Below are 9,846 nucleotides of genomic sequence, written 5' to 3' on the forward strand. Positions count from 1 at the left end.
GGGGGGGGGGGAGGGGAAATGAGGAAACTGGCGAAATCCACATTTAATCCGTGTGGTTGCAGGGTCCCAAGATGGAAAATGAGGTGTTCTTCCTCCAGGCGTCGGATGGTTAGGGTTTGGCAATGGATGAGGCCCATGACCTGCATTTCCTTGATGGAGTGGGAGGGGGAGTTAAAAGATCGACCATGAGGCAGTGGGGTTGGTTGGTGCGGGTGTCCCAGAGATGTTCTCTGAAACGATCCGCAAGTTGACGTCTTGTCTCCCTGATGTAGAGGAGACCACATCGGGTGCAACGTATACAGTAGATGATGTGCGTGGAAGCACAGGTAAATTTCTGTCAGATGTGGAAAGATCCTTTGGGGCCTTGGAAGGAGGTGAGGGGAGTGGTGTGGGCTCAGGTTTTGCACTTCCTGCAGTGGCAGGGGAAGTACCGGGAGTGGGATTGGGCTGGTGGAGGGTGTGGATCTGACTAAGGAGTCGCGGAGGGAATAGTCTCTCCGAAACGCAGATAGAGGTGGGGAGGGAAATATATCCCTAGTGGTGGGGTCTGTTTGTAGGTGGCGGAAGTGGCGGAGGAAGATGCGATATTTCTGGAGATTGATCAGATGGAAGGTGAGGACCATGGGGGTTTTGTCGCTGTTGCAATTGGAGGGTTGGGGTTCAAGGGTGGAGGATTGGTCCCTGTTTTTATTGGAGGGGTGGGGTTTCCCTGTTGCCATTGGAGCAGTGGGGTTTCCCTGTTGGACGCATCTCCCCCACTTCCTGCTCCTTGAACCCCCACCCCTCCAATTGCAACAGGGACAGAAGCCGTATGGTTGTCAATTTCCACCCCACCATCATCCACATACATCGCATCATCCTTCGCTACCTACGCCACCTGCAAACAGATCCCACAACTAGGGATATGTTTCTCTCCCCATCCCATCTGCATTCCGGATCCTATGTCAGATCCACACCCCCCACCTCCAACACACTCCACACCCCTGGTACCTACCCCTGCCACAGCAGGAAGTGCAAAACCTGTGCCCACACCTCCCCCCCTCACCACCGTCCAAGGCCCCAAAGAATCTTTCTGCATCCAACAGAAATTTACCTGTGCTTCCACACACATCATCTACTGTATCCATTGCACTCAATGTGATCTCTTCTACATTGGGGAGACAGGATGCCAATTTGCGGATCATTTCAGAGAACATCTCTGGGACACCCACACCAACCAACTCCACTGCCCTGTGACCAAACATTTTAACTTCCCCTCCCACTCCACCAAGGACATGCAAGTCCTGGGCCTCCCCCGTTGCCAAACCCTAATCACCTGACGCCTAGGGGAAGAACGCCTCATCTTCTGACCGGGACCCTGCAACCACCTGGGATCACTGTGGGTTTCATCCGTTTCCTCATTTCCCCTCCCCGCCAGCTTATCCTAGTCTCAAACATCCAACTCAGCACCATCCACTTGACTAGTTCTACCTGTCCAACTTCCTTCCTTCACAGCCATCCGCTCCACCCTCCCCTCCGGCCTATCACTTCCATCTTCACCTTCATCTACCTATCGGATTCCCAGCTACCTTCTCCCCAGCCCCATTCCCCTTCCATTTATCTCTTCACCCCCAAGGCTCAAAAGCCTAATTTCTGATGAAGGGTTTATGCCAGAAACATCAATTCTCCTGCTCCTCGGATGTGGCCTGACCTGCTGTGCTTTTCCACCATCACACTCTCGACTTACGTCTTCATATTGCTGATTTAAACCAACACTTCCAGACATATTGTTTAAAAAATATTAATGTGTTGTTATAAATGAAGCCAAAGCAGGTCACTAACTTTAATATATGGCTTTACTGAAAGTAGTGAAGCAATATTTCCTGTGAAAGTTGTTTTGCTTGCATTATAATAGATCATGCACAATGCTAAAATAATTGCATTTTTATATTTAACTATAGTTTCTTCATAAATATCTATAACTATTCATAAATAACTCTAGGGTAGGTGCTTCGCAAACTTTAAGACTTAAATATTTTGAGAAGTAGCTGTCTGATAATATTTAAGAATAATAAATTGGAGACTGAAGTCATTAAAATATCTTATTTCATAAATTATTAAATGAAGTCATGAATTCAATTGAGCCCATGCTTTGATGACTCAACTTCAACCTTACTTCAACCTACGATTCTTACTTCAACCTACCACCTATGATCACAATCATCTAGTCTTTAAATATTTTCAGGGATTGAGACTATTTCTGGCTCCTCTCCCCACTTAGTTCAGGTGTGTTTCAACAGGAAGAATATTCTGAAATATAATCAATTAAGATGCATCTCTGAAGTCACCATCCAGTCAAGGGTTACTCAAAATGGGAGTGCAATAGAGGCTAGCAGCCACAATTATGAGGAACGTTGGGGGAGCCGCATACTTAAAACCTGCCCCGAGAAAGATCTGCTGCAATTGACAAAAAAGTGGGGAGCTAACCTTGTGTGCAGCATTCCAAATTCCATGCCCACACCCAGCTGTCAAAGTCTCCTCTGTAGCTCTGAGAATCTTGAATTTTGTGTACTGCTCTTTAGGATGGTCCTGAAGGGTTTAGAAAGGGTGGAGAAATGGTTTATGAAAATGGTTTCAGGGTGAGCAGATTACATGGATGGTTAGGATGGTTGGATAAGGTTGAGAGAAAGTTCAGGAGAGGTTTTCACAAGCGAGGATCTAGACTCACAATTAGAAGGGTCCTGACATAGTGTGTACAGTGAAATCATTCCAATTGGTGGAAACATCCAGCTCCAGAGGACACTGATTTAATGTGAATAGCAAAGAATTGACAGTCGGATATGAGGAAAACTGTTCAAATGCCACAAGTAGTTGGAATTTGAAACATATTGTTTAAGAATGTGGTGCAGACAGGTTCAACGAAGGCTTTCAAAATGAAATTTGATGATTGCTGAAGAGAAATAAACTGCAGGACTATTTGGAAAGGGTGAATGAATGAGATTGCTTTTGCAGAGAATGAAAATAGAGCTGACAAGTATAATGGCTTTTGGCTGTGCTCTCATCATTCCATAACCTACTGGAGGGTTGCTTATAATTTGTCATGAAAGTCAAGTGAAAATCAGACAAACACCTTTTTGTAAAATGACATTGTTTTGTTTCACTCTCCGCTCTTTGACCAATGCAAAGTATAGTCTACAAGCAGTTCCATGGACCTGAAAGAATATTTTACAGTATTTCCATCAATGTTGACATCAGGAAATGGGGGAAAAGCAGTATAGCAACTTGGGCGTTCTGAGTTATGTATACCAGATCAATTTTGTGGACTTTCCCTGTCCACAGATATTAAAAAGGCAACAGGAGAAAGCTGGAAAATCATTGAGCTGAATTTTAGACTTTGCCAAAAAAAAGTATAAGTTGCTTTGAGTTTTTTGGAATAGAGGTTCTCAAACCATAAGTCCTAGCAAGCTTTCTCACCTTGTTTTACCAAACTCACTTCATTAACTATGTTAGGCCGCTGTTGGAATATTGCGTGCAATTCTGGTCTCCTTACTATTGGAAAGATGTTGTGAAACTCGAAAGGATTCAGAAATGATTACAAGGATGTTGCCAGGGTTGGAGGATCTGGGCTATAGGGAGAGGCTGAACAGGCTGGGGCTGGGAATGAGCTGCCAGAGGATGTGGTGGAGGCTGGTACAATTGAAACATTTAAGAGGTATTTGGATGGGTATATGAATAGGAAGGGTTTGGAGAGATATGGGCCGGGTGCTGGCAGGTGGGACTAGATTGGGTTGGGATATCTGGTCGGCATGGACAGGTTGGACCAAAGGGTCTGTTTCCATGCTGTAAATCTCTAAGACTCTATGATTCTAAGATGGATTGTGAGCTGTCCAACATTCAGTTTATCACCCCTCATATGGACAGCATCCTGACTCTGATAGTCCTGTGTGGCTGACTGACACTTTCCAATCCCCTGAAACTGGTGCTGAAGGCTAACCTTGACTGACTGTGCAGGGACTCCCTGACCAAAGGCTGTTCCCCTTGACTTGACTGAGATCTGCTAACAACCAGAACAAGTTTCCTGGCTTTTGTCATTGCTACATGGCAAGTCAGGACAGGTTGCTGCATCCTTTGCTGAGATAGTCACAGGTGAGGTGCTGGAAGACTGGAGGTTGGCTAACGTAGTGCCACTACTTAAGAAAAATGCTAAGGAAAAGCCAGGGAACTAAAGACCAATGAGCCTGACATCAGTGGTGGGCAAGTTGTTGGAAGGACTCCTGAGGGACAGGATGTACATGTATTTGGAAGGGCAAGGACAGATTAGGGATAGTCAACATGCCTTTGTGCATGAGAAATCATCTCACAAACTTGATTGAGGTTTTTGAAGAAGTAACAAAAAGGATTGATGAAGGCAGAGCATTGGGCGTAACCTATATGGAATTCAGTATGGCGTTCAACAAGGTTCCTCATGGTAGACTGGTTAGCAAGGTTAGATCTCATGGAATACAGGAAGAACTACCCATTTGAGTGGTTCTTGTATGGAATGAGTTTCCCAATGTGGTGATGGATATGAGTACATTTACAACATTTAAAAGACATTCAGATAAGTACATGAATAAGAAATGTAGGGAGGGATATAGGCCACGTTCAGACAGGTAGGACTAAATTAGTTTGGGATTATGGTCAGCATGGACTGGTTGGATCTAAGGGTTTGTTTCCATATTGTACGACTCTATGACTCTACTTTGGGATGCAGGTCATCAGTTTCAGAGTTCTTGTCAGAGTTAAATCACATTAGAATCCATCTTCATTTCTTTCCCTCTCGTGAAAATGATTGTTTTAACTGCTTTACAACTCCTTTTGCTTCTTGATTTTCAACTATTCTTATGATCTTTGTATATTTCCTTCTTTTATTCAATCAGGAAGGGCATAAATAAGAGGAATAGCCAAAGTCTTTTCCCCAGGGGAGGGGAATCCAAAACTATATGGTGCAGCTTTAGGGTGAAAGGGGAAAGATTTAAAGGAAATCTAAGAGGCAACTTTTTCACACTGAGGGTGGTGTTTGTATGGAATGAGTTGCCAGAGGAAGTGGTGGAGGCTGATAAAATTGCAACATTTAAAAGGCATCTGGATGGGTATATTAAAAGGGAGGATTTAGAGGGATATGGGCCAAGTGCTGGCCAATAGGACTAGATTAATTTAGGATATCTGGTCAGCATGGATGAGTTGGACAAAAGGGCTTGCTTCCATGCCGTACATCCTATAGACTCAAGGACTCTATGAGATGATGAATTAAGAATTTGAATTATATTGACATGAACTTTGGAGAAAAGTCCAAAGGAGTTGTAGGAGGCAAGTTTTTTAAAATATATATGTCTGGAACGTGCTGTCAGAGGAAGTGCTAGAAGTAAACACAATAGCATTTATACAGACACATGATCAGGCAGGGAATAGAGGGATATGGACCATGTGCAGGCAGATGGCATTAGTTTATAATGGCATCATGGCTGGCACAGATATGGTGGGCGAAAGGGCCTGTTCCTGTGCTGTACTCTTCTAGGTTCTATGAAATCAAGTACTAAAGGAAAAATACTACTAAAGGAAGTACTAAAGGATTCCTGAAGAAGGGCTCATGCCCGAAACGTCGATTCTCCTGCTCCTTGGATGCTGCCTGACCTGCTGTGCTTTTCCAGCAACACATTTTCAGCTCTGATCTCCAGCATTTGCAGTCCTCACTTTCTCCTAAAGGAAAAATAGGAAGGGAAAACAATTGGATTAAGACAGAAAGGAAAAGTGAGGTATAAATGTTAAAAGATCTCTAAAGCAATCACCAAATGTGAAAATAAAATTCAACGATTTAAATTATTCTCCCTCTGGGCAGAGAGATTGATTGGTATTGCATTGACGACTATCGCATCACTAAAAAAGTACTTACCTTGTTAATTATTAGCACTGACTTTCTACTGCAAACTTAGCGGGTGATTAATGCATAAATCTGGCAAGTTCTTTAAAATAACAGGAGCCTGGCAAGAGATGTGGTGTTGTGGTAATATCAGTAGACCAGCAATCCAGAAGCCATGGCAATGTTCACGGTCATGGTTTTAACTTCTGGCAAATGGTGAAATTTGGTTTTTTTTTTAAAATGCTGGAATAAGGAATTACTGGGAAACTAAGTGGTGCTGGTATTCTGATGTGGTGGTAACGTTAGCTACTTGGCTAGTACATCAGAGGTCTAAGCTATTCTCTGGAGATTAGGTTTCATATCCCACCATGACAGCTGTTTTTTTTTATCTTTTCTCTTTTTTAAAATTTTCTTATTATCCCACACTACTGCCTAACTGCGGTAGTGCTTATTTATTCCCCCATAACAGCTGTTTTATTGTGTGCATGGGATCTAACTAGCATTAGTTCCCTCAAATACTGCTTCTAGAGTCAAAAATGCTTTACTTAAAACTCATTATTTACAGCATGGTAGATACATGCACACTCTTTGACTCACGCAGAAATTCTACTGCTTTTTGTACATAATCACGGCAGCCTGACATCATTATTACACAGTTAGCTGATGGAATTTAAATGCAGTTAATAATTCTGAAATTGAAAGCCATTCTCCCATCTGGTTCATTAAGAAATCTCTTGTTCTGACTCAGGACTATACATGAAAGCATAGCAATGCTATGGCTCAGTGGTTATCACTGCTGCCTCACAGCACCAGGGACATGGTTCAATTCCCACTTCGGGCAACTGTTATGTGGAGTTTGCACATTCTCCCTGTATCTGCGTGGGTTTTCTCCGGGTGCTCTGGTTTCCTCCCACAATCCAAAGATGTGCAGGTCTGGTGAACTGGCCATGCTAAATTGCCAAGTCAGGGGTAATATAGGGTAGGGGAATTGGTCTGGGTGGATTACTCTTTGGAGGGTCGGTGTGGGCTTGTTGGGCCAAAGGGCCTGTTTCCATACCATAGGGAATCTAATCTAATCCAATAATGTGCAGGTCCGGTGAATTGGCCATGCTAAATTGCCCATAGTGTTCAGCGATGTGTTGGTTAGGTGCATTAGTCAAGGGAAATGTAGAGTAATAGGGTAGGGGAATGGGTCTGTGAGGGTTACTCTTTGGAGGGTCGTTGTGGATTTGTTGGGTCAATGGCGTGTTTCCACACTGTAGGAATTCTATGAGTCTATAATGACCCCAGCAATACAGTTGACACTGAACTGTCCTTTCCGTTCAAGGGTAATTAAGAATGGGCAACAAATGTTGGTCTCACCAGAGATCTTGCATCCTACAAATTAACATGACAAGGTGGTAAAAATCAACTATCAGCTTCTGGAGATTTTTAACTGGTGGTAAATGTCTTGAGCTTGCAGGATATTTTGGTAATGAAATCAGCTGTGAACTTCTTCATTTTGTTTTTCAGGGAGCTGTGGTCCATTATTCTCAGTCACCTGACTGAGGAAGATGCTGATTGATTTTGTTTGTCTGTGTAAGTGCCATTCTGACTCTGAAAGCAATATTAGCTTCACAGTAAGAAAAAAAATAGAATATCAGAAATAGTTTAGTTATCATAACTTTAAAATATTAAATGAATAGTAACACAACCGTAACTAACAATAAAGTAATAACACTCTAATTGTGCTCAATATATTGTTCAAATAGTCCCTTTCTTTTTTTTAAATTTGATTGAAAGTGAGAATCAAATTTACATCAATAGCACTGCATTTATACAGCACCTTTAACCTCGTAAAACATCTCAAGGCACTTCATAGGAGTGTAATCAGAAAAATAATTTACAAGTTAAAGAAGGAAATATTTGGACCATTTATATTAATTTCTAGAATGAGATAGAATTTACAGAACAGCAATAGCCCATCCAGCCGAACTGGACCTTACCATTGTTAATGCTACATGCCCAGGTCTCTTCCTATTCCTCTTCATCTCACCTGATTGACATAATCTTTCATCCCTTTCTCTGTCAGGTATTTATTTAGCTTTCTCTTTCAGGAGATTTTAGGAGGAAAATAAGGGCTTAGGACCAAGACATGGCAAGGATGACTGCCAGTCCTGGGGTGAAGGAAGTTGGGATGCGCAGGTAGTCAGAATTAGAGAAACACCGTTTTGTTTGAGTGTTTAGAGCTAAAGGAGTTTGTAGAGTTAAGCAGCAGTGAAACCATGTGGTGATTTTAACATGAGAACGAGTATTAAAGTCGAGGCATTCGTGGATTCGAACCAATGTAAGTTGATAGGTGAACAATCAGTGAGGTTGGATGTAAACATCAGAATTTTGTTGGAGCTCAAATTAATGTAGGTTGGAAAATGAAAGATGGCTCAGAGATAATTGGAAAATTGGGGTCTGGAGGGAACAAAAGCACAGATATCACTTCAGCAGCAAATGGGGTTAGAGGCAAGGGACAATGTTACAGGTGTGTACATAGATGGTCTTGGTGATGAATTGCCTATGCAGTTGGAAGCTTACCTCCAATTCATATAGGATGCATTAATCATTAAAGCCAATGGCATTAATTGGGTCAATGTTTAATTGGAAGAAATTTCAGCTCATTCCATATTGTACGTTAGACAAGCAACCTGACATTACAGAGACCGTGAAGGACTTGAGGGAATCGATGGTGACATAAAATTGTTCATCATCAGCATTCATGTAGGATTCATAATTCCAGTGCTAAATGACATTGACATTGCACTACGTTTATAAGAGAAATGGAATGGAGGCACCATGAAGACTCTTGGAGGATCCCAGAGGTAAATGCTTTTTGAAGGAACAGACACCATTTAAAGAGATTCTTGAGCTTTGGATAGATAACAATAGAATCAGGATAAGGCAGTCCTACACAGCTAGATAATTGAGATAAGATATTTGGAACAAGGTAGTTCAGTCAGCCAAGTCAAAGGTTGAAGACATGTTGAGAAGGATGATGTGGGATGATGCAGCAAGGTTGGAGCTGTTTTGGTCATCTACAAAGACAAAAGGTCAACAGGGCTTTGGAGGAGGTTGATGGAGATCACAGGTTTGAAAGTAAAGGGGATAGTTTCTGAGGAGGTGAAATCTACTAGCATGGTGGTGGTGGCAGAGTGTGAAGTTGGGTGGTCAGTACTTCAGTCAGAATAAGGGCAGAATAAGGAGCATTGAGACAGAGGCGTGAGCTCAGTTCTACAGAAGGGGTAGGGGAACTTAAATGTAGTGTGGTTTGGAGAACCAAGGAGAAGGAATAATGCAGGTTGGGAAGCTAAATGGATGGTAATCTTCTCTGCACTTGCTTGATATGAGGATGGAGGAGGCAAAGAGAAAAGTATAACTTTAAAAATGTATTTTCTTGAGTTTAATCCAGACCTCCACCCCCCATCACGAAGGACTTAAAGCCCTCCGCTTCTTCCTTTCCCGCCGTACTAACCAGTACCCTTCCACCAACATCCTCCTTCGACTGACTGAACTGGTCCTCACTCTGAACAACTTCTCTTTCCAATCCTCCCACTTCCTCCAAACCAAAGGAGTAGCCATGAGCACCCGCATGGGCCCCAGCTATGCCTGCCTCTTCGTAGGATATGTGGAACAATTCATCTTCCGCAGCTACACTGGCACCACCCCCCACCTTTTCCTCCGCTACATCGATGACTGTATCGGCGCCGCCTCGTGCTCCCACGAGGAGGTTGAACAGTTCATCCACTTCACCAACACCTTCCACCCCGACCTCAAATTCACCTGGACAGTCCCAGATTCCTCCCTCCCCTTCCTCGACCTATCTATTTCTACCTCAGGCGACCGAATCAACACGGACATCTACTACAAACCGACCGACTCCCACAGCTAACTGGACTACACCTCCTCCCATCCTGCCCCCTGTAAAAACGCCAACCCAT

At 43.1% G+C, this 9,846-nt stretch overlaps 1 pseudogene; it reads left to right on the forward strand.

The window, feature by feature from the left end:
- The first annotated feature begins 8,704 nt into the window (after positions 1-8,704).
- Positions 8,705-9,846, forward strand: part of LOC122555100 — a 15,469-nt pseudogene continuing 14,327 nt past the window's right edge.

Source organism: Chiloscyllium plagiosum, chromosome 1 (assembly GCF_004010195.1).
Source record: "Chiloscyllium plagiosum isolate BGI_BamShark_2017 chromosome 1, ASM401019v2, whole genome shotgun sequence".
Classification (NCBI taxonomy): domain Eukaryota; kingdom Metazoa; phylum Chordata; class Chondrichthyes; order Orectolobiformes; family Hemiscylliidae; genus Chiloscyllium; species Chiloscyllium plagiosum.